At 44.2% G+C, this 25,994-nt stretch overlaps 1 long non-coding RNA gene across 2 annotated transcripts in view; it reads right to left on the minus strand.

Annotated features, from left to right (window-relative positions):
• Positions 1-25,994, minus strand: part of LOC112933540 (uncharacterized) — a 70,171-nt gene that overhangs the window by 19,001 nt on the left and 25,176 nt on the right. Inside the window, exon 5 of one of the 2 annotated variants that reach the window (XR_003237685.2) lies at positions 25,311-25,426. The exons of the other annotated variant lie outside the window; for it this stretch is intronic. This is a non-coding gene — a long non-coding RNA (uncharacterized lncRNA). The remainder of the gene's footprint in view (positions 1-25,310; positions 25,427-25,994) is intronic. 2 annotated transcript variants of the gene reach the window in all.

Below are 25,994 nucleotides of genomic sequence, written 5' to 3' on the forward strand. Positions count from 1 at the left end.
GAGCATGCCATACCAAAGCCAGAGGCTGGGCCATGTGACCTTGCCTTGCCACTGATCATCAGTACATGTTCATAGAGGCCACCAGGGAAACTGGTCCAGGGATCAGCCCTGCCAACCAGAACCAGGCTGAGCAAGCAGTACTCTGGGCTGGCTTTCACTCTGGACTGTGGATGGAATTTGAGATGAATGCACAGTATGTGACTGGCTTTTACTCAAGAACTGTAAAGTTATCTGGAGAAGTCCCCATTTCCCATTAGATGAGAAAAACATGTTTCCAATTTTGTTTATTTACTTACATGTGTTCATGTGCTTGTTTGTTTATCCTTTACAAGGCTCATGACAGGAATGTCTGCTTTGACAGGAACATCCCAACAGCCAGAGCTTTCTTCTGTCACTCTTAGGTTTGCATGCAATAGAATGAATTGGACTTCAGAATCAGATCCACTTAAGTTTGACTGATGCTTCTGCCTCTGCCCAGAGGCTGGACCAGGGAACAAGTTGCCTAAACCCCTCTGAGTCTTTTTCCCTTTCAGAAAAGCTGTAACAGTCATTCTTACCTTCAAGATTGTTGTAAAGATCAAATGAAATAACATGGGTAAAATCCTTAGCACAGTGCCAAGAACACTGTAGATGCTCAAAAAATATGAAGTCTTCTAGCCCAGCACTAGTTAACAAATGTTTTAAGTGCCCACTCTGTAAAAAGGATGCAATTATATACTCCTTGAAGAAATGGTAAACTGATGTTGTTAAAAGATAAGGTACTGATTAATGTAAAAATATATTAGGCTAGATTAGGTTATGCTGCAGCAACAAACAATCCTTACATCTCAGTGGCTTAAAACAATAAAGGTTCATTTCTTGCTCATATTCTGTGTCCATCATGAGCAAATGCTCTGCCCTCCTTCACTCTCATTCAGACACACAGGCTAACAGACTCCACTCTATGGAATATAGCTGGCAGTCTTGGCAGATGGAGGAGGAGATAAAGAAACCTACTCCAGCTCTTAAATATACCTCAACATAACTCCATTCATATATTGGCCAGAGAGAGTCACCTGGCCATACATAATTTCAGCAGAAAAGAGAAGTGTGAAATTCCTGAATGCTCAGAAGTAGAGTAGAGCCCATGATTGACAAAACTACTCATGTCTCCCATACAAGATACACAATGTATGATAGGGTTATAAAGAAAGGAAAGCCTAAGGTTGCTTTGAGTATCCAGGAGACCCTCTGTCAGGAAAGTAATTCTTATAATGAAACTTTAACAATTAAATTCAACTTACCAGATAGATAGGCAAAGGAACAGGAAGTGTCCCAGACACAGTACAAAGAGCTGGAGACCTGAGAGAGCAGGATGCTCTCTGGAACAAATTATTCAGTATTCACAGGGAAAAAAAAATAGTGCTAGATCATGTCATGATAAGAAACTCAGATTATGTGATCCCTGGGTGGCGCAGCAGTTTGGCTCCTGCCTTTGGCCCAGGGCGCGATCCTGGAGACCCAGGATTGAATCCCACGTCGGGCTCCCGGTGCATGGAGCCTGCTTCTCCCTTTGCCTGTGTCTCTGCCTCTCTCTCTCTCTCTCTCTCTCTGTGACTATCATAAATAAATAAAAATTAAAAAAAAGAAACTCAGATTATATCACACAGGTGATGAGCAGAGGGGCATGGCATTGAAAATCTTGAGCAAGAGAGTGACAAAATCAGATTTTCTTATCTATTCAATCAACAAATACTCATCGAGCACCTACTAAGAGCAAGGCACTGTTCAAAGAATTGGGGATATTCTGATGAACTAATACAAAAGTTCTTGCACTCATAGAGTTCAAACCCCAACGTCAGAAAAGGCAGTATGGTCGCATTATGGGGAATGGATTAGGAGTTGGTTGAGATGAGAAGCAGAGATATCAAAGAAGAGGTTACTACAGTATTATAGGTGAATAATAACATGGTCCTCAACCATACACATAGCAGCAAGAGTGTTGAGTTGGGGACAGATAGAGACATTGAAAGAATCAACAGAACTGTCAGACAATGTAACATAAGAGTAAAGAAGTGGGAGAAATTAAGAATGACTGTTTTCCTGTAAGGACTAGATAACATGTCAATGCCATTCACCAAGACTGCGAACTTAGAAGGTAGAACAGGTTAGGAAGAGGTGATGGGCTTTGTCATGAGAGTATTAACCTGTGGGTAGAGTTTTTCCCCAAAGGAATTTGTGTTTCTGGAACTCAAGAGATGGCTATACAGTGAGAAAAATATATTGGGGTATAAACAGAAGGGAACAGAAACAATGGAGAAGAATGTAGACAAGTGGCAAGTGTAGATGTCCTCTCATTCCCAAGATCACACTAGCATATTAGGATATGGAAGAAAGTAAAAACATACATCAGCACAGTGTACAAGAAAGCAGATAGCACAGAATAACAGCAAGTGGTTGGAAGAAGGCAAACTGATTTCACAAATGAAAAGGCTCAACCTGAAGCGCATGCAAAGAGGCTGACTCGTCTTCCAAAAAAAAACACCTTAAGAAAATGCTGTTGGAAATAAAAAGTGACAACTAAAGTAAAGGATAACTAGTAGCAAAGGAAGACAAAGATGTTGAAAAAAATCTGGAAAGTGTATTAAAAGTCAGAGAGGGAAAATAAGAAAGAAAAGTTTAAAGACTTAAATCATCAATCCTGGAAGTCCACCTATTGACTAATGGGAACTCTGGAAAGAGAATGAAATGAGAGGATAAAGGAAATTATCAGAAAATAATACCCAGGAGATATCCCAGAACTGAAGAGCACATTCCCAGATTGAAAGGGCCCTCGAAGTACATACACAGTGATCAAATACAGGCCTACATCAAAGCATGTAGCAGTAAAATTTCAGGGACGCCTGGGTGGCTCAGTGGTTAAGCATCTGCCTTCAGCTCAGGTCATGATCCCAGGGCCCTGGGATCGAGTCCCACATAGGTCTCCCCATGGGGAGCCTGCTTCTCCCTCTGCCTATGTCTCTGCCTTTCTCTCTGTGTCTCTCATGAATAAATAAATAAAATCTTTTAAAAAATCTATCAAGCTATACATTTAATATTTATTTCTTTATATTTTGAAAAGACAATATGTTTTATAGAAGAGACACAATGAAGAAAAAGAAAAAAGAATAGCATTAGGCTTATCAATTACAGCACAGGAAAGACCATGAAACAATGTCTTCAAAATTCTGAGAGAAAATAGCTTCAAATATAGAATTCCAGACCCATCCAAACTTTCAATCAAGTGGTAGGTAAATGAGAAACAATTTCAGATGAGGATGAGCAAGTACTCAAGAAAAATTTAACTCCCAGGCATTCTTTCTCTGGAAGCTTCATAAGATTTCTCTGCCAAACATGGGAGTGCCCAATGGATCCAGAGAACAAGGAATGTGACCAGAGTAGGAAGAGGGAGGGCTATGGTGAGAGGAACTCAGGAAAGGAAAACTGAAATGTAACCAGGTATAAGTGAGCATTTAGAAAAAAATGACAGGCTTGTGACAGATAGAATATGGCATTCAGGAACAAAAGAATAAATGAATAGCTATATTCAAAAAGCTGCAAGTGAGAATTAGGAGCAGTTATTGACTCTAGTAGAAACAAAAAATGATACTAGGAAGTAAATATCAATAGTCTTCTACCTTAGTCTAAAATTAATATTAATATAGTAATATTGTGAACACTGAACTACCTTAGGAGGATGAGGGAGGCAAGTGCAGGGAGATGCGAGAGAGCTAAATCCTCAACACTGGAAGAAATTTGTTAATCTCAAGCATTATCGGAAATTGACAAAGAGCTAGTAGCATAAAACATTATAAAAATAAGGGGAAAATTATGAAAAGAAACTGCCAAAAGAATGAAAAAGTATCGTCTTCCACAGAGTGAAAATGGGCATAGGATAAAGCTGTGTAGGAGACTGACTTGTGCATCTTAAGCCTTTTGAAACTATTTTTAAATAGAACTTTTAAGAAACAAGAGAAAATATAGACATGTTTAAGATTCTGCAGGGAGAGGAAGACGAATGAGAAGTGACGGATCCTAACAATTCTAAGGAATATCAACATTTAAAAGGAAAAAGAGGAAGAAACAAGACAGACGCAGAAGGATAACACCCAGGAAGTAGCAAGAGAACCTCAAAGAGGGCTCCGAGGAAACCAGAGGAAGTGGCTGAGTTCTAACCTGCTGGGGAGTCAACGTAGGGCAAAGCTTTTACTGAGCAACTACACATGCTTGTATCCACCTGTGATTTTCCTTTACACAGGTAGGCCAAGACTCAGCAGTGGTTCTGGAACTGTTAGGCACTGGGCCATAGCCCGGTGTTGCGGCACCACGAAAGCAGGTGAATACATACCTGGCCCCCAGCAAGCAGCTTGAGCCAACAGAGTCTCTCAGAAACTGCTCAACTGCCCCACACCCTCCCTGACCACCCACCTTCCCATCTACCTGCCCTCCCCTGCCCCACAGGCTGTGAACCTGGGCACCTGTTTCAAGGGTAGGGTGCTAGGACTCTCCTCCTCTGGCTCTCTGTGGCTTCCATTCAGATATCCGAACGCCTACTTACATTGAGACTCTGTCCTTTGCTTCTTGCACTGGATCTAACGTTCACCGGGTGCTTGTAAGTGTGTCCCCACCTGCTCCTGGGGTCCATAAGGCATGCTGCCCCCACCTACGGCCACATGGGACAAGAATAGTCCACGAAGCAGATGCAGCTTCATCTTTCTGAAATAACATTTGCAGGGCTTACCAAGGAGCATTCTCCAGTTAAACTGCTTTCCAGCTAGATAATATGGTCATGGCTTGCTTACAGATACATTGATTGTCTACTGAGAAATAAAAAGCACCAATTCTTTAGAGTAGGAAGGAGGGTGGTCAGAGAAGCGATGCCAATGCTTCCAGGCTGATAACTGAATGAGCCAGAAAGTTCTGGAGATATGAAAAGAAAGTAAGGACACTCAAGGAAAACACCATCACATAGCACTTATGAAATGAAGGACATCTCAAAGACACATGTGGATGATCCAACCCCAAGAGGATTTGAATGGACATGTAATTAACCTAGAGTAGCAAATGGAATGGATAGAGTAACTAATCAGGGGAATCTGGTTAAACATAGGCAAGTTATCATTATAATAATAATAATAATAACTATATATTGAGTGATCCTATGTATTGGGCTGTAAACACTGCCCACATTAGCTTACTTAGTCCCTACAATGCCCCGTGAGATCACTATCACTGTTATTCCCATTCTATAGAAATGTCTAGAAACTGAGGCAAGGAGAAGATCCATAACTTGCCCTAGGTCTCACAGCTGACAGCGCCGAGGTTTGAACCCAGGCAATAATGGTCCAGAGGTGCTCTGATGAGCTTAAACTGCAGTGTGAGGAACACAGACCACATGATCTGGATGTATTTCCAGGCTGGAAAGCAGTCCAGCCTCTGTGAGAAATAAGTTATAGTGCCCATAACAGAAGAAATGGGAGCCTATTAAGGAAATGAACCCATACGCAGGTTCCCAGCTCCTATGGAGGGTAAAATCCTGATAGGCAATTCTGTAGCCAGGCATACAAGTATAGACACAACCGCTGAGTAAGTCTAACCCTCACCACTGCTGTGAGCACAGAATGAGTCCAGCAAACCTTTCCACACTTCAGCAGACAGAGTCCTGGGGTTTTGGTACCAACATCCTGAAAGCTTCCTTCGCTTGACATAAATCGTAGCCTTTGGAAAAATCCAATGGCATAATATTCAGGGAGACAATTTGTAAAATATACACCAACATATTGAGCCTGTCATTTAAGGGACTCTGCATCCACTTTTAAGAAAAATTCTTTTTTTTTTTTTTATGATAGTCACACAAAAAGAGAGAGAGAGAGGCAGAGACACAGGCAGAGGGAGAAGCAGGCTCCATGCACCGGGAGCCTGACATGGGACTCGATCCCGGGTCTCCAGGATGGCGTCCTGGGCCAAAGGCAGGCGCCAAACCGCTGCACCACCCAGGGATCCCCCATTTTTAAGAAAAATTCTTAACACAAGTACCCAAATCTGAACATGCAAGCCTGTAGCTAAATTTTACTCCAAGGGCAAAGAGCTTTCCCAGTGAACCAAATACATCCTTAGATAATTCAGAGAAATAATTCACATAAAAAGAAATGCAAGCTTTGTTGAAAAGGACTCCTGGTGTTTGTTCAGCATCAGCATGAGAGACCTCATTTCAAATTGTTCTCAAACCCTGTTTGTTTGAAAATCAGAGACATTTGGTCTCTCCACCAGTCCCGTTTTCTTCATAGTAAGTTTTATTAAGCAATAAATTCACAAACATACATTCGGAAACTTCAGAAGATGCTAGTCAAATTCACTATACAGTGAACGCTCCAAAGAAATCAACATTCCTCTTCCACATTTTTTTAGAGGGAGGGCCAGAAAGATCTCCTGCCCAGCCCCACCCCCACCTCCCTCGACCCTACCATCCCAACCTGGGCATGACTGCCAGGAAGGGGACTTGGCACAGATAAGAAGCAAAAGCTTGCAGAGCTGAGACTTGTAACATTAAAAAGCCATGAGGCTTCAGCCATGCTGTGTTAGCTCAAGACCCGTAGTTGTGTCCAGGCTTCATCACAGACTCCCAGAAGCACCCGCTACCAGCTTTCTTGCCAAAGGCCCAAAGCAGTAAGTCCAAGAGACTTTTGGCCCTGACTCAGCCTGTGAGGAAGGACCCCATGTCGACAGCGGTGCAGGAGCAGCTCTGGAAAACATTATCCTACCCAAAGGAGATGAAAGTCTCTTTGAAAGCTTTTCTCCTAGCCTGCTTAGAGACAAAGACAAAAACCATAACATATGGGAAGGACCAATATCCCACAAACTGCTGACTGATATTATCAGGGTATTCCGCTTTTGAAAATATTTTGTTTGTAAAAGAAAAATGCGTTCCCATCATTAACTGTCCCTGGAGCAAGTCATCTGCCCTTGCATGAGTTCAAGGACCTCATCTGTAAAATGGAGAGTTGAATGAAGTGGTTGCTGAGTTCTCATCCCATCTAGTAATAACAGCTGTCCCAAGTGGTCCAATACGGACCATCTCCTGGGGTCTGCCACTGGCACAGATTACACACACACACATCCTCACTGTGCATGGATGCTCACAAACATTGACTCATTCATTTGATGAATATGTACTGTCTGCTAGATGCCAAACATTCTTCTAGGCACTGAGGATATAGCAGCAAACAACACAGCAAAAGCCCTACTTGGAGATTACTTGCTAGGGCCGGCCAGATGCAAAATAGTCAACAAATACGTGTCAGGTAGAAATAGCTTCTATGGGAAAAAAGAGAGACTATCGGTGGTGGGGAAGATGTTCTACTTGATACATGATTGGGAAAGGCCCCTGTTGAATGTGACATTTGGGCAGAGCCCTGAAAGACGTGATAAGGGAATGAGACATTGGATATTTGTGGCAAGGAGGTTCCAGATGGAAGGAACACCATGTGCGAAGGCCCTGAGGGGGAACCACATTGGAACCACATTGATCTATTTAATAATCAAGGAACCACAAGGCAATCAGTGGCTGAGAGAGACTAAGTGCAATGATGGAGTTCCCATTTCCGGAGCTGGGAGAGACTATGAAAGGGACACAATTTGGATGGTGAGAGATGAGCATGAGAAGTTTGAGATGCCTTTTAGATACGCTATGAAAGCATGATATTAATACCATCAGCTTCTAGAATCTTCTTTGGAGAATAATGTAAAATAAAATCCCCTGTGACAACACTCACATCTTCTACTTGGGAACTGTCCAGAGAATACCTGTGACCAGCGGCATGCTGGGTAAGATTTAATAATCTGCTCGGGGCGGGGGGGGGGGGGGGGGTTCCCCTACTTTGTTGCATTTGCCTGTTTCCATGGTAAATACTCCCACCATGGCCAACTTCATGCTACCAATGAGAAGTCACTGAATGTGGTGATGGGCACAATTGGCTCTCCCACATCAGAGCGAGCAGCAGCTCCAGCACAAACTGCACTGACCCCTTCTCCTAGCCACCACCCCCCCCCTTCCACCAGCCCCTCTCTTCAGAAGAGGAAGAAAGGGGGGGAAACAGGGACAATTTAGATAGCTTTAGGCAGTATCCTTTAAACACCTTTGCGGGCCTTTTGAAAAAAACAGGTTCTGAGAAATACTCAGGCATTTGTATTATAAACAGCTGCCTTATTACTGTAACAAAGTGATCCAAGATCTGACATTAATTATCTCTAATGCAAAACAAATTTACTCTCAAATTTCTATGGAGGGTAGAGCACACAGGGAAAGATGGGGTCCCCAGTCCCACGGATGGTCCTCCCAGTCATTGGTGGAGGGAAGGAAGCTCCAGCCCCAGTAATTGTTCCCGTTTCCAAATCCAGTATTCCTTTCTGAATCGGGGACTGCCTGGCTCACTTGCAAGTCTGGGATGAGAGAAAAATCTTCTCTAGGCTTTAACGTGCTCCTAGAGAGAACTATTTTCTCAGAGCAATAAAGGACAGTAGGTTTGTGTTAGCAAACTGCTGTCCAGTCAGCAAATTAGAGATCCTTAGGCAAAGCTTGCTTTTCCTTCTCCACACCAAGACAGGCGTTCTTAATCCTCTCTGCATTGTTAGAATCAGCTGGGGAAAGTTGTTGGCCACCTCATGTTGTGGATGGGCACACTTGGAGATGCAGATCCAATTGGTTCTGGAGACCTGGGTGTGGGTATTTTTTAAATGTTCCCAGCTGATTCTAAGTGTAACCAGGGCTAAGAAGCAACCGCCCTGGAAGCTTGAGCAGTGACTGTGAGCATCCACCTGATGTAACTGGTCGTCAAAAGAGCACTCACACACAGAGTAGCGGCTACCTGGGGTAGAAAAGCTACGGGGCTTCCAGCTGGTGAGTCCAGGGGTCCAGGCCTATTTCTGCCGCTGGAAAAAGCTATCACAGAGTATGAGCTCCTGAGGGTTAGGCCAGCTGGTCTCCAGGTTCACTCCTCCCCCTGACGTTCTGTGTCTGCTAACACTGGGAGCTGCACTATAGAAGCTTCACTTTGGCTCCCAGGAAGGAAGCCACCTGGATGGCGTGAGGTCATGTTTGTGGAAGAATGGTAGCCATGGCTGTTGTTGCTTGCAGCTATCACAGAGCTGACAAAGCATCTTGATAAAGAATGCCCGAGCAGAAAAAGGCTGGACCAAAGATTTGCCCCCAAATAAAGCACCTTGTCTGGGATGGAGAGCCAGGGTGAAGCACACTGCTAGCCCTTCCCAACTCCCACACGGGAATGTCGTTTCCTGGCTTTATTGCTACACGAGGAAGTGGCAAAACTAATGCACTCTCCAAACCCAGCACTCTCCAAAACCCTGAATTTCACCGCATGATTCCTGACCAAACAATAAATAAATCAATAAAAGTTCAATTAGGGAATTCATTCTAAAAATCAAGCAATATTTACTTTTCCTTTCCATGAACATTGGCAATTAATTAATCAGTTGCACCACACTCTCATGATAGCGTGTCTACTTATTCTCTTTCCTGTCCTGTTGCATCAATCTTGAACAATCCCACCCTCCCCCTGCGCCCATGCACACACTTCCCCACTCACACACAGACACCAAACTGGGACCCAAAGGGACAGAGAGAGCCAACAGCAAACAATGCAGAGTGGAAGGAGGATGGACGGCAAGGTCTGGTGGTCCCATGCAGATACAAATGCCCAGTTTCCAAAGAGGACAAGGAAAATCTTCACTGGGGAGAAGAGCCCTAGCTGGGGAGAGGCCCCCACAGGATATAGGGCCTCATGTGCCTGGAGGGACACAGCCACAGAGGGCGTCAGAACTGGCTCTGGGCACACCATCTCGGCCTCTACTTGCTGCACTCTGCACACTTCCGGCCCATCTCCCACCTCCAAGTGCTTCCCTGGGGGAGGCTGGAAAGAAGGAAACACTCAACTGCCAGTGGCTGCAGAGGCTTTTGATTAAGGGAAGTAAGTGGAATGGAAAGTAAGTGGAATGGAAGCTTTGTCTTTTAAATCCCTCAAAACAGTTTAAAAAAAAAAAAAAGCCATGCAGATAGAAGAGGAGCACAAATGTTCAGGACTCCAGCCTGAAGGCCAGATGGAAGAAGCAAACTCAATGTGTTCAGCAAGAGAACAGGGCCATGCTGCCAAACTACACAGAGGAGGGAATTCCCTGTTTTTCTCACCTCTCTTCTCACCCAAGAACAGTGATGAATTTCATACAAATGGATGGCAGAATGAGTCAGTTAAATTTACCAGGTCACCCTTTTCTAAATAGCCAGTTGAGCAAATCTGGTCTCTTCCTATGCTGGTCCTTCTGCCTGATAAGCTCCTTCTTATCCCTCAGGACCCAGCTTAAATGTCACCTCCTCTGTCATCTACTTACGTGTATGTCTCCTCAAGTAAGCTCCCAGGGGTAAGAGCTAGACCTTGTTCATTTTCTCATCCCCAGTTCCTAATGAATGCTTAGTAAGAGAACAGACTGGCAGACAGACACAAAGATACCAGTGGAATCCAGAAAGGCCACTGCTCGAAAAAGGAGTCTCCATCTCCAGGAGACAGAGGAGCTGCCAACCATGAGACAGACTTTTCTATAGGCAACGAGTCATCTTTTCTGGAAGTTTGGAAGGTCTGTCAGCAAGATCTCTGCCAGTCTCCTTTGTGTCTCTCTCTATTTATACCCTGGGGCCAGGAGACAGGAGGAGGCTGTCTGAACCCAAGGACAATGGTCTGCAAGCAATACCTCCTCTGCATTTATTCTTGGCAAGGATCCCCACAGATTAGGTTTCCTCTAGAAAGTAGCCACTAACAGAGAAATTCCAATTTTTAAATTCTCTTGCTATTCCCAAAGAAATTGGCAGAAACTTTAAATATCTTTTTGGTAGCCCTTAAGTCACCAAAATTCACTCTGAGCAAAAAGACTACAGGCATTGCAGAAGTTGCAGACTCAAATTTCAGGTTACTGGAAAGAGAAAAGCAATCAAGTAAAACTGGAGGGGTCTCTAAGAGAACAAAAAATTGGGGTGGGGGTGGGGGAGGGATATAAAATCACCAGTCTATCTAAGGATTTTAATTGCATAATGGGGAAAAAAAAAAAAGAAGTCCAGTAAAATATTTGGGCTTCTACATCCTTAGTGGCTGTAGAAACAAATGCAAACACACACACAGAGTAAAGCAACTATTAACCTAATTTGCCAAAACCTCAGTTTGCTCCCTTTTAGGAAAAGAGGCAAAAGCCACAATGATTGAGAGCGCACATTCAGATGTCAGATCTAAACTGAACCCCACCCTCCCACCTTCCAGCCGTGAGGCCTGGAGCAAGTTACTCAAACTCTCTGAGCTTCAGTGTCTACCTGGAAGACAAGGCTTCATGCAGTACTCTCAGCAGAGCACCGGGCCCAGAGAAAGGGCCAGGGGGTGGTAAGTGGTACTGGTGGTAGCAGCCTTCAGAATCCCAATTGACAGCACAATAACAAGAAAACAAAAGAACACCAGGAACTTCAGAAGAAAGGAAAAAGTCCCAGTTACAAGAAGAATCTCTTGAACTTTCTTTGATCACTTCCTCTCTTATTTATCAAATTCATCGGGTCTCGCTGTTAGAATCCTCAATAATGAAAGAAAGATCCAATTATGGTCATGGAATTTATAGGAAGGGTATTAACACATTTGATCAAGCTTTTCAACCAAATCGTTGGGACCAAAAAAGTTTCTTTTCCGAACATTCAATTACCAGGAAAACCCCACACCCTAAGAGCTTAGTTCTAAGCTTGAATTGTTTATTAGTTTCAGGAGGCCTGAGAGACTGCCTAAATACAGATTTCTTTCTAGAAGTTACATCAGAGAGTTTCCACTTATTAATGTCCCCAACAGTGTGGAGTAATTGAACACACACCCTAAGAGGAGGCCTTTTTTTGCCATTAAAAATGAAGTACCAGTATCAAGCACTAACTCCAAGTTCATGGACTTTGTAATAATACAGTCCATCATTGAAGACAGCACCCTGTCACCCAGGCTTGAAAAACTTGGCAGGACAAAGTTGTCCTCAATTTCATTAAAGCTTTTCAAGGGCTAACAACCTAACATTTAAATACAAGTGTATGGTGCATGGGCGTGTGTGTGCGCCCGTGTGTACATACACACAAGAGCAGGTGTGAGGATTAGGAGTCCTGCCCCACACCTGGCTCTGCCTATCATGTCAAATATGCTCCCAACTTGTACGAGTGAGTTCATTCATCTTGCCAGAAAGAAGGGTTCAAAGCACCAATGAAATCCAACCAACTTATTAACAGAATACTATAGACTGCATAGACTATAAACAACAGAAATTTATCTCTCCTAGTTCTGGGGGCTGGGAAGTCTGAGATCAAGGCCCTGGCCGATTGCTGGTTCATAGACAGCCATCTCTTCACTGTGACCTTGGGGCCAAGAGAGTTCTCTGAGGGCTCTTTCATAAAGGCACTAATCCCATTCATGAGGGCTCCACCCTCATGGCCCAATCACCTACCAAATGCCCCACTTCCTAGTACATTGCATTGGGGGTTAAGATTTCAACATACAAATTTTGGGTGGGGGGGGGCACAGTCTATCGCAAGTTGTATTAATCAAGAAGATGCAAGTAAATTCAAATGATGCATTTCTACAAATTTCATTTTTTGCTGACTTTAGAATAAATTAAACAAGTTGACATTTAGATTAGGAATTTTATTGTTCTTTTCTTTTGCAGTTAATCTTTAGCATTTGTGCTGGGGGGAATGGCAATTACAATATAATTATATTCCAAAGCCCAGACAAAATTGATGATGACAAAATTATACTTAATAAAAGAAGCCATTCTCGGATGAAAAATATGCAGGATAAAAGAGTGGATAATGATAGATAATTGGGAGTTGGCTTATCATGTGTATGTCTCCATATTATATATCTGAGTATGTATATACACATATGTAGCAAATCAATGCCAATATTCTATGTATGCACATATATGTGTATATATCTGAGTATACATTCATGTTCACCTACAACACGAGGCTGAGGTGTAAATATTTCTATGTGTGACGATATGTATGTGTGGACATACAGGCACTGAACAATTCATGTGTGTGAATAATATATGTGTGTGTTCTTGAGAAGCTTCATCCTCACAAAAGAATTTGTCTCAAGAGCCTGTCTATAGCTGACATACAGCCTTGTTTTAGGAAACATGTTTTCCATTTATATGGTTTATTATTCCCTGGTTGTTTCCTTCCTCCAGCAAAGAAATGCTGAACCTATAGCCACTTCCCTCCTCTCCACAGATCACCTGCCCTTACTGGGGACCGCCAAGTCCCTCTCACTTTTGCAGGGCCATGACTCACACCACCTTTCTCTGTGGACAGCCCAAGGCAGCCCTATCCTGGCCCTATTGGACTGTCTTAGTCCCAACTTTTTCCTTCCATGGGCCTTTTCCTGCCCAAGGAGAGTACAGATTTTGATGGTAAGTCTCACTCAGATTGTCTCTATCAGACATGTAACATCTGGATCCAATAACACCTTATAACGAAGGACCTCCTGTAGCTGGGATCAAGTCACATCCCCTCTGGTCATGGTGAAAGTTATCTGTCTCCCTACGTTACAGATTCTCTCAAGAGGGCATGGATTTAAGCTCTGACCTTTATATAAATATGATCCTACTGCCCTTGAGAAAACATGGGAAATTCTCTGATAAAGGGTTTGTGCTCCTATATGTTCCCACTCTCCTGATGCCAGATGTGCACAGTCATACTCTGGTTCTCCATCTCTCTTTAGCCTGGCAGACCTCTCCTGAGCACAGAACGTAGATCTTCTCCACCACCCCACTTCCTTAGTCTCTTGAGACACAGAGGGAAAAATTAATATCCTGTCCACAATACCATCACCCCATTCTTGGCCATGCTAGGAGTCGTCAGCAGGGTACCAGAGTTCACCACTGTCATGCCTTAGGCAGCTGGTCCTCAAAATGCCTCCACCATCCCGTCCCTACTCCCACAGCATCTCCTCCAGGACCCTCTCTCATATCCTCAATTGCCTAGTCTCAGACCAGAGGCACTCCTCATGCCCAAGGGAGCCAATAATCCTGAATTCCCCTTAAGCTTTCTTCATGCTCATCAAAAACATACTGGTCTTCCGAGTGCTACATCTCTAGAGGTGATGGAGGAGGAAGTTACTCAGTTCATGTAATTATCACCTGATGCATTTGCTAGCTAACAGGTTATCTCTTATCAAGGAGATCAATAGAAGGTAAAACCAGAGGTTGAGTTCTAAGAATCCAACATAGACGAAAGACGGGTCACTGTGAGAGGAGTAAGATTTGGGTCCTCTTATGCCATCCCATGTAAACAGTCACCAACTCTATAAGCCAGGAGGAGTGACCGATGGCCACCAGAGAACACTTCTCCAAAAAGAGTAGGTTAATTGCTCCCGGTCTTTAACCTCTAATCCCTGACCTCTCTCAGAACCACACATGGAGTCTCTCTCAGCTCCCACGTGGAGGGTGGGCTTCCTCACCCTGCGGTAGGGGAGTCCGGTAGACAAACAGCACTCCAGAGGCCAGGAAGCCTCCGTGTGTTTCCCCAAGGGCACCACAGAAAGGCTGGAATCAATGGAACTGGGAGGCCAAGCAATCAAAGACACGTTTGGCAGGAGTACAAGGGCCATCAAGAAGCTAATTTAGATCCTGCCTGGCTGACTTGGGTCTGGAAGGAACAGAGAAAGAACAAGAAAATTATGTAGTGAATTGTCAGAAGGCAGGAAAGACCCAAGGCCTTGGTCTTAATCATGTTCCATGTGAAGTTCTGGCATGGTGTGTGCATGAAACCTGCCAAACCTTGAGTAATGGGAACAAATGAGGGAGGACCGGGAGGGAGGGCTGAGAAGAGCTGGTGGGGAGAAGGAAATCAGGCTGTGTCTAGGTGGTGCCAAACATCTGGGTAAACTGTAAAATGTTTAAGCCAATAGCCAGCCATTTTGTCTATAGAACAACAAACATCGAATCTGAAAAAGTCTAGGTCACATCATTGTAATTTTATTTTTCATTGTGCAGATGTTTGAAAGTTCCTTGAGACTTATTTTCAGGTATCTCCACCTTCCAGGACGGAGTACATTTCTGGTACCTAGCAACTACTCTACGTGTGTTTAAGAAAGGGAAAGAGGGAAGGTGGAAGAGAGAAAGCCACTTACAGGACTACCCCCCAAATCATTAAGGACAGGATAACCATGTAATTTTATTGCCCAAACTGGGACAACTCTGAGAGTAACAGGGGGTGCTAGTACTGGCCCAAGCCAGGTAGCTGCCCTACTTAATGGCCAGTAACATATGGAAGAATGAGGCATTAGAGAGGAACTGCCTTTGTTATTTCCCAAAAGTTATAATTTAAATACGCTTGGAGTCCACAAGAAATAGCAAGAAGGACAATGTGGCTGGAGCAGAGAAAGAGTGAGAAATGAAGCAGGAGCAGTCAGAAACTTGGATATCATTCCAAGTATGATGAGGTGCCACTGGCATGGGGGAGGGGGAGGTTACCTGGCTGAGTTACAAGATCTGATGTTTTAAAAGATCTCTCTATTGGGGCACCTGGGTGGCTCAGTCAGTTAAGCATCTACCTTCAGCTCAGGTCATGATCCCAGGGTCCTGGGATCGAGCCCTGCATTGGTCTCCCTACTCAGAAGGGAGCCTGCTTCTCCCTCTCCTCCCTGCTTGTGCTCTCTGTCACTATTTCTGTATCTCTCTCAAATAAATAAATAAAATCTTTAAAAAATAAATAAACAAAAGATCTCTATCTGGCTGCAGTATGGAAAATGAATCATAGGGAGCAAGGGTGGCAACAGGCCACAGTGATCATCCAAGTGAAGGGACAGTGGCCTGAACTAGGAGTGGTGGTTGCAGATGAGGGGAAAGAGGGGGACAATTGGTCTAAGCTGAGTCACTGATGCGATGAACATGGGGGGTGAGTTAAGAGAAGCATCAAGGAGGACTCCTAGGTTTAGAGGCTGAGCCAGCAGCTGGGTAGCTGGCGATGTCCTTTATCTACCCAGGGAACACAGGGGAGGTCATAGCCTTCACTGATGTTCCTCTAAAAAAAAAAGAATTGTCCCAAAACCCTCAGCTAGTCCCAGTCTCTCACCCCTGTTTACCTCCTTCATGGCTCTTATCACCATCTATAATTGTATTTATGGATTTATTTCATTAATGACTTGTCTCCTTCACCAGATTATTAGTCCCACGAGGGCAGGGACTTTGTCTTGTTCACCAGTATGCTTAGCACAGCACCAGTTCTAGGACAGGTTCTGGAACCAGGGAGCTGGAGAACCTTAGACAAGCCATTGGGTCTCTGGTTCTTGGCTCTCATCATTACAATGACAGATTAGGAGGAGATACTCACCAAGGTCCCCCCACCAGCTTGAACATTTCAGGACCACAATTATGTCTCTTGATGCTCCCAGATGAGCTAGGATCAGCAAAACCAGAAAGTAGTATTCACAGCTCCCTGAACCGAGAAAACACTTTGAGCTAGAGCTCAGAGTGGGGAGGTTTGCCCTAGCGCTGAAGCCCTCACACTAGTAAGTGAAGAGATGGCAACATGAGAGGGGAACAGAATAGGTGAAGCAGGGCTCCCACTCCCTGGGGTCTCTAAGGAAGAAAGTAGCATACCACCCCCATTACCAGCTTCACCAGCACCCCCATGTATCAGACATCCCCATTTTCTTTCCAGGACGATAGGTTGGGGCCCTACTATTCTGTGAGTCAGTGTCCCCTTTTTTTTCTCCAAATCTATTCCCATTATTCAAAGTTTGATGTATGGTTTTCATACAATAAGTCAGATCCTTTTGCATGAAAAAGGACAAAGCCTGCTGTCCTCTGACAGTTTATTGCATGATATTTTCTCCTTCCTTCTTCTAGCCCCATGCCCAGGAGGGAGCTTCAGAATGAATCCTATGAAGGCTGTTGCTCTTCCCACAATTCTGTGATCTCAGGGTCTTCCTGATTCCACATTTGGCATTTCCTGGGCCCAACAGCTACAATGACCTTTCCTCTTTCCATGCCAACAAGAAAGAGAGAGCACCAATAAAGGCAACTGACAGATAACCTAAAAATGCCATGTTATTCATTAAAACCTCCTAATCTGCTAACAAAAACCAGAACTCATCCTAAGAATGTTTCAAAACCTCTGCTTTTAGGCTGGGTTGGTATAGAGTTGCAACGCTATCTACTGCATCTCCACACAACCATGCCTCTTGCCAATGGTTGGTTAGCCCACGCCCAAAGGAAACCTCCTGAAAATCAGGCCAGAGTAGGGACAACTATCACGGCCCAGATGTACCACTGGGGATCCACTCTGTTTCTCCAAACCTGGGATCCCAAGCCCTGTCCCGTGTTCACACATTAGGGACTCCTCTGCTGCTCCACCTTGGTGATTTTATGGACCCTTGGTCACCAGTCTCTGGCCACACCCTGCCTGTGCCGCTCGCCTCATGTGCTATAGGAACACGGACACTACTTTCTTCTGGAGTCAAAGACCTACTCCCCAGGGGAATCTGGGTGGCTCAGTGGTTGAGTGTCTGCCTTTGGCTCAGGTCATGGTCCTGGGGTCCTGTGATTGAGTCCTGCATCAGGCCCCCTGCAGGGAACCTGTTTCTCCCTCTGCCTGTGTCTCTGTCTCTCTCTCTCTGTGTCTCTCATGAATAAATAAATAAAAATCTTAAAAAAAAAAAAAGACCTACTCCTCCAAACTTCACAAGTTTTTGCATATTTCTCCTTCTATTTTGCATTTTTTTCCACCTTTCCAATTTGCAACTGGAGGCCTGTCTTGGGACCTCTCTTGACCTTTCCTAGGCTCATCTGAGTCTAGAGTCTCCTGTCATGGATGGAACTCCTGTTCCAAGGTTCCATTGGAAGCATGTTGAGCAGCCATACTGGTGACTGTGTTGTCTGCCAAACACATTCTCTTATTTGCTCTGTTGTTGCTTCTAAACCTGTTGTTAAGAGAAACTTGGCCAGGCCCTCTGAATTACTCAGGCTTTGCCCAATTTGAAGAAAAATTAACACACCTGATAGCAACTTCTAATGTAACTGCTGTGCACATAGAGGCCTTCTGGGTCTGGTCTAAACTACCACTATCTCACCTGCAACAGGGCCTGGTTACATCTGTCTGTAATAACAGGTAACTGCTCTTTTTGCTGTACAGTTCTCCTCCATAACTATGATCCCATTCAAATAGAAGACTGATCATGTCATACCTGTGCTCAAAATCCTGTGTAACTTTTCTCCCAGTCATCTCAGGGTAAAAGCCAAAGTCTTCCCAGGGGTCTAAAAGTCCTTTAAAAATTGGAGGTGTACCCAATTGTTCCTCAAACACAGCAGGCATGCTCCTGCCTCAGGGCCTTTGCACTGGCTTTTCCTCTGCTTGAAATAGTTTCCTCCAGATAACATGATCACTCCTTCTACCCCTTCAAATCTTTGTTCAAATGGCTTATGCAGACCAATCCATTTATAATTTCAACTTTCATCCAGCCATCCGATACCCCTTTCCCTGTTTTCCTAATCGAATTCTAACATACTGTGTAATCTACTTATCTGGTATGTTATTCTTTATTTCTGTCTCCTCTGCTAGAATTTAAGCTCCAAGAGGGCAGGAATTTTTATCAGTCTTGTCCAGCAATGAATCCTCAGTGCCTAGAACAGTGCCTTACACATATTATGGTATAGATTAAGTAATTAATTAATAAGAAGTTCATCAGAATGTCTGGGTGGCTCCGTCAGTTAAGCATCTGGCTCTTGATTTCAGCTCAGGCCATGATCTCAGGGTCGTGAGATCCAGCCCCATGTCAGGTTCCATGCTGGGTGTGGAGCCTGCTTGAGATTCTCTCTCTCCTTCTTCCTCTGCCCCTCTGCTCCTCTCTCTCTCTTCTCTCTCTCTCTCAAAGAAGAAGAAGAAGAAGATGGAGGAGAAGGAAGAGGAGGAGGAAGGAGTAGGAAGAAGAAGAAGGAGGAAAGAGGAGGAGGAGGAGGAGGAGAAGAAGAAAGTTCTTTTTCATCAGCAGAATGTCTAGACCCTGGTCATACTGCTGAGTTCAAATCTCAGATTCAACTTTTACAAGTTGTGTGACTTTGAACAAGTTTAGCTTTTTTATACCTCAATTTATCCATCCTGTAAAAATGGAAGAAAAAAATAATTGGAATTATTTCACAGGACTTTCATGAGAAAACCCATGTCACACAGTGCTTAGAACTCAGTAAGAAGGGGATCCCTGGGTGGCTCAGTGGTTTAGCGCCTGCCTTTGGCCCAGGGCCTGATCCTGGAGTCCTGGGATCGAGTCCCACATTGGACTCCCAGCATGGGGCCTGCTTCTTCCTCTGTCTGTGTCTCTGCCTCTCTCTCTCTCTCTATGTCTATCATGAATAAATAAATAAAATCTTAAAAAAAAAGAACACCATAAGAACTCTGTGAATGATATCTATATCTTCAGCCTTGGTAGATGAATTAGACTTTTGGAAATAACGTAACGATAAAGCTATTTGAACTAAAGCATGGTAAATAAAGTAATAGTATCTCTGTTGAAAAGATGGGAAGATAAGTAACATGCGTGATTCTCTTTTCTGGTTCATAAACCAGCTCTACAAATAATTCTGGGAGGAAAAAAGCAACACTCACATTTTAAGCAGTGGTACTCCCTACGTGGCCACTTGGAAGGGCAACACCCACCTGGCTGCATAGGTCATATGTTCTGACATATTTGCTAATGCCATAAGTCCCAATAGTAGAAATAGTAGAAATAGAAATAGCAGCCCTTAGAGGTCCTCTGCTATACCTCCCGCTTCACTGACTCACTTTATGTTGCTTCTCTGCCAGGGAGAGCCAACTGCTCTGAGTATGTGGGTCAAGAACCTCTGGGGAGAGAGTGCCGAAGAGGCTTTATAGAGAGGATGTCACAGAAAGTGATACCCTGAGCCAGGTTGAGCCGTAACCTGAGTGTTGTGAAGGTCTAGAAACTCAATCTGGGGAAGATCGAGCAGAGACGGAAAAGCTCATTTGCAGAATAGACTTTCTGGGGCCCAGAGGAGGGGGAGGAGGAACATACTCACCCCCAAATGGGCTGACCACCAGCCAGGCTGTTAGAGTTCTGGGCCTTCCTCCTGTCTCCCTTCCTCTGGCACCTCAGGAAAGAGGGGGCAAGGACAGAGGGAAACCTCAGAGTGACACCCTCATACCTGCCACCTGAGGGCTCTTCCATTCCTGTGGTTCCTGCATATTGTAGTAGAGATGATCCCTCCTCATTTTAGAGAGGAAGGAGCTGAGCCCAGAGGGAAAGGAATGTGGCTGGCAGACACAACTGGTGGTCCACCCCTAACCCCTCAGTTCACCCCATAGGTCACCTGCACACAGGTCTACCTGGCAATGACTTCCTACCCTCCCCTGCTTGCAGCGTCCTCTGGCTTCAGGAGCATGCCCAGCCCACAAGCAGAGGGGCCGGGCCTCCCAGGGGGTTACCACCCCAGAAGTGACCCTCAATCTACCAGGGAGAGTAATTTCAGATGCATGCCACAGCATCTTAGAGGGTGACTTTCCCATCAAGTTCAGACCCCAAGTTTTAAAGTAGGGGGACATAATTTCATACTGAAAAGAGAAGAACTAAGGGGAAGCTTTTAAGCACTTATTCCCCTGGACTCCTTTGGCAATTTGGTGAAGACTGTGGACTTCTTCTCAGGACAATTATTCTTAAGGCACAAAATAAAATCTATAAGGATTATAAAGAACACTAACTATGTCAAAAGACAATGATCAAAATAATTTTAAAATGTGATATCATGGGGTACCTGGTGGCTCAGTCAGTTAAGCATCTACCTTCAGCTCAGGTCATGATCCCAGGGTCCTGGGATTGAGCCCCACATCTGTTGGGCTCCCTGCTCAGCATGGAGTCTGCTTCTCCCTCCCTCTCTGCTCCTCCTCCCTGCTCCCACTCTCTTCTGCTTGCTCTCTCTCAAATAAATATTAAAAAAAATAATTTTGTGATATCATAACATAGACTTATTTTACAATAAGCTCTAAAGGAGCAGCTCATAGCTACCATAAAATTGAATGAGTGAAGAGCATTAAAAGTTTCTGTAACAACTGTTACATGAAAATATGTGTGGAGGTGCCTGGGTGGCTCAGTCGGTTTAGCATCTGACTCTTGATCTTAGCTCAGGTGTTGATATCAAGGTTGTGAGTTCAAGACCCATGTTGGGAATGGAGCCTACTTAAAAATATATAGGTGTAATTTTTGTTGGCAAGTCACAGTCACTGCTGATACTACTGTGGTATGTGACTCACATTCATACTGAAGGGAAACAGTAAAATGCAATTCTAAGTTAGAAAATAAAGATGTGATTTCCCAAAGTTGACAGACTCCTGAATATTCTAGATGCACCCTCTGGGCATCTATGAACCCCAGAGGGAACCCCTGTGCTCTATTTGAGACTTGCTAACTAGTGACTCAAAACTGGCTCAGTGGCCCCTTGAGCTCCTGTCTCTTCCTGAACAATTCAGTCCTAAAGTCATTAGTTGGGGAAAAGTAAGAGAGTAGTTCTGTGTCGGGATTGACGGAAGCCACAGTGGCTCAGAGGAGGGTATCAGAGCCTCACAGAGTGAGAAGGGTAGCCCTGCTGGGGAGGAGATGGCAGCAGATGTGGGAGATTGGTTGGATACAAAGGAATTAATCAAATGAATAAATACATATATAATGAAAGCAAGTTTCCCTCACTGTTGGGAAAGTTGTACATACAGAAATGGGGAAGGCAAGCATGAGCCCTGGTGTTGGATTACAAGAGGAGACATTTATGTGAACTCAGGGTTTTCAAAAGATGGAGATGCTAAAGTGTGTGTATACCAACACACATACACACACACACAGCTCTGGCCATTGAGAAGTTCTGGGAGCAGCAATTCCCTAAGAACAGTGAGCATATTTAGCACTCGGATCTTGGCTTCTAAGTAACATTTTCTACCAAAAAGAGACGAGGGCTCCTTGGAGAAATAGCTGATTCCAGGGCAGAAGCAAAAAAGGTACAGGAGACCCTAAAACATCTTATTGTGCCAGAAAGCCAGAAAGCACTCAAAGAATGACAGGGCTCTGTGAAAGGCATTCAGAATCCAGCTTGAATGTTACCTCAATGGCAAACCAGGGACAATCTGAGCATCAAAATAAATAAGAATTAAAATTCACTCAATGTAATGGGAAACCAGGAGTCTGTATAGAAGTAAATAGATGAATCAATTGAATGTGTGATAAGGAATGAGATGTTTATACAGTTTAAAAATACCTTCCCACAAAATATGTATCAGTTACACAGAGGAAGAGAGTAACTTTACAATGGGGAAGCCTAGAAGACACCAACTTAATTAAGTGATCAAAGGGAACAACATCAGCAATAGCATAAACAGACATCTGTGCCACTTGATAAGAGGAAATGAAAAGAATATAACCTAACTGCTGTGGTATTCCTGCCAAAAAAAAAAAATGCATAATCTGAATCTAATCATGAGGAAACATCAGACAAATCTAAATTGAAGGATGTGCTACAAAATAATTGGCCTGTAAATTTCATAATGTCAAGGTGATAAAAATCAAGGTATGTTCCAGACTAAAGGAGGCCTAAGAGATGACAACTAAATCAGGTACAGGAATCTGAACCATATCCTGTTGCTATAAGGATGTTATTAGGATAACTGGCAAACCTTGAACAGGGTGTGAGGTTAGATGATACCAAGGTATCAATGTTAAATCCTGATTTTATTGGTTGTATTGCGGTTACATAGGAAAATGTCCCTTTTCTTTGCAGGAAACACCTTCTAAAATATTCTAGGATGAAAGAATACGAGTTGAAATTTTACTCTCAAAGGTTTGGGGTATGGGAAGTTCATTATAGTGATCTTCCAGGGTTATTCGAAATTTTGGGATTGTTTCACAATTTAACAGGAGGGAGAAGACTGGTTCCGTGATCTGTATAGTCCACACTTCTCTAGCCAATATGAGGAAATAAAAATAAGTGAAGGAAGATTGGGGAGCAAGGATTTCTTAGAAGAGAGTTATGATCTTGTATTTAGAGAATAATGTTCATTTCAGTTGCGTGACACAGAGAGTCATTCTCACCTCCACTCAAGCCTTAGAGTGTGGGTGTATCTGCCTGAAAGAGAGATTAACATTTTGCCCCTCGGTGAAATGCGTGTGAGTCTGCAGAAACTCAGAGCTCTTAGCACTGCAACCAGAGCAGAGCATGGAAAGGTTTGAGCACAGCTCAAGGTGGGTGAGCAGAATATAGAAACTATCTCCCAGGAGCAGTGGACATCAAGGAAGACAGCTACACGTGAACCACCTTAAAAAGATTCAACTCCAAAGGCAAAGTGATCCCAGCAACAAGAAGCTCAAGGGAAGGGAACAGTAAATGGTCAGCATGAAGGTGAGCCTGCAAGTCAGGAAACAAGGCAGTGGGCAGTACCTGACACCCTTTTAGGGACAGGGGTCCTAAAACCTACAAAGCACCCCAAGAAAGCAAGCCAGCATCTGGGTATCTGACACCAAGAGGGCATCAACCCCAGAATAGAAGTGCACTAATATCAGACTAAAACTACAAAGCATAATCAGCAGAAAAAAAAAAAAAGAAAGAAAAGAAAAAAGAAAGAAAAAAAAAAGAAAGAGAAGCCACAGAACAAAGCTCACTCTGCCCTCCCCTGGTGCAAGCTCCCAAGATGGAATCAGGTCCAGACTTGAACAAAAATATGACATTTTTATTTGCATAATTTTTTAATATCAGAAAGCAAAACAAATACCTGAAAGTGAGCAAACATCTACAAACACTTCCAGGGACTGGGAAGGAAAGGCCCAAAGAACCCATCTGACAAGCAATGGTGAACGAGAATAATGCAACACTCCGCTTCTCCCCACTGAGCCCAGCTCATGCAATCTGCTGGTTACACATGGGTTACCCTGGGTACTCCTCACAACACTCCAGAAAGGTGGCCTTTGCTGTAAGCCTGACAGAAAGGGACCCCAGACTGGGTACTGATGAGTGCAGGCTCATCAGTACCCAGTCATGGCACCCAGCGCGCCAGCATTCCGGGAGAGTTGCTCCGCACCACAACTTCATACGTGGGTAATGAGTAAGCAGAGACCAACACGAAAGCCAGTAGGTGGGCAGCAGAAACCAATGGAGAAAATGCAAAGAGCAGTTGCAGGGAATTTGTTTTGCTTTGTAGTGGCTTCCTGGGGAAAACCACAGCTACAGGGAAGATTAGCAATCAGGGATGGGGTGGTTCTTCCAGCACAGAGGCTCTGGCACAAACACACTGCAAAAGCTACAAGCCCGACAAAGCAAACGCCCACATCAGGGATGCTCACTAACCAAGCTCATTGCAGTGATTCTTAACCTTGCTTATACATTAGAATCACCTGGGAATTTTATAAAATCCTAACACCTCTGTCCTAAACCTCAGCAATTCTAGCATTTGGATTTTTTAAGTCCCTAGGTGATTCTAACATGCAGCCCAGGTTGAGAACCACAGCAATAGACTTTGTTGAAGTCTGCGGGGGCGGGGGAAGGAAAAAATGGTTTATCTCACCACAAATATCAACTCCAGAAAGGTTTGGCTGAGCATGAACCTCAATCCTGAAAAAGCACTTGTTTGAAACATAAACACACTAATGAACATTCAGGCATAGCCTCATTTGCTAGGCTTAAGTATAGATGCAGATACAGAGAAGATATATATCCACCTTCCTGGTGCTAGTGGTGAAATAGGTATTTAAAAGGGTTTTTCCTTGGGCGACTCAGTGGCTCAGTGGGTTAAGTCAGCCACCCTTGATTTCAGTTCAGGTCTTTTTTTTTTTTTTTAATTTTATTTATTTACTCATGAGAGACACAGAGAAAGGTAGAGACAGAAATAGGCTCCCTATGGGGAGCCCAATGTGGGACTTGATCCCAGGACCCTGAGATCACAACCTAAGCCAAAGGCAGACGCTCAACCACTGAGCCACACAGGTGCCCCTCAGCTCAGGTCTTAATCTCAGTCCTGAGATCCAGCCCCATTTGGGGCTCCACCTGTGGGTGGAGCCTAATCTTTTTTAAAAAGTGTTTTTCCCGTATTTGGAGGAGATGATTGCCAGTTCATCTTATCCACACTTACTTACTTACATGGTCCTCCTTAGAAAGAAAAACACATTTACAGGTAGCTGTAGGACATTGGGCATGCAAAAAATCAGAGAAAAGAGCAAAGCCATGGGACCCACCAAGGGTCTGAACTTGCAGGAGAAGGGGGCGGTAGGGAGAAGGTCTTTGTTTCATGGAAACTGTTCCGGAGCCAGCTGAACCCCCACGCTACAGCATTTCCATCCACCTACTGACACTAGGGTTTCAATAAAAGCAGAAAATAAACAAGCGGTTAGACAAAGAGTCTTTCTTTCAAGGGACTTTTACATTATTTAACTCCAAGGTCACGTTCAACTTTCATCCCTGGTTTTCAGATTATTCTTCATATTTCTCCATGACTCACTGTAAAAGAAAAGGCCCCGCTCCACAGACCAAGAGGTACCACACACTTCCCCAGTCCCTGGCTCCGCGTTCCTGACTTGCTGTGACTACCCCGCAGAGCTGATGCAAGCAGAGGCTTACCAAGGAGCACTCAAGCCCCGGCTCTGCTGTGATTGCTTGGAGGACAGGCCCGGGTTAACCCACCGGAGGATGAGAAGCACATGACCTAATGACACTCAGCCATACAGCCAATCAATTGCCAGATTCTTTTGTCTGCGAACTTCCCTGAGACCAGAAGAGCCTCCTGGCTGAGACCATCCTAGATCAGTCAACCCTTGAGACTATGGTACTAGTGAGCCCAAGCAAAACCAGAAGCACTGCCCGGACAAGCTCAGCCTAAACTGCCATTCTGCAAATGCATAAGCTTAATCAAAACCAGTTGC

This window comes from Vulpes vulpes, chromosome 4 (assembly GCF_048418805.1).
Source record: "Vulpes vulpes isolate BD-2025 chromosome 4, VulVul3, whole genome shotgun sequence".
Classification (NCBI taxonomy): Eukaryota; Metazoa; Chordata; class Mammalia; order Carnivora; family Canidae; genus Vulpes; species Vulpes vulpes.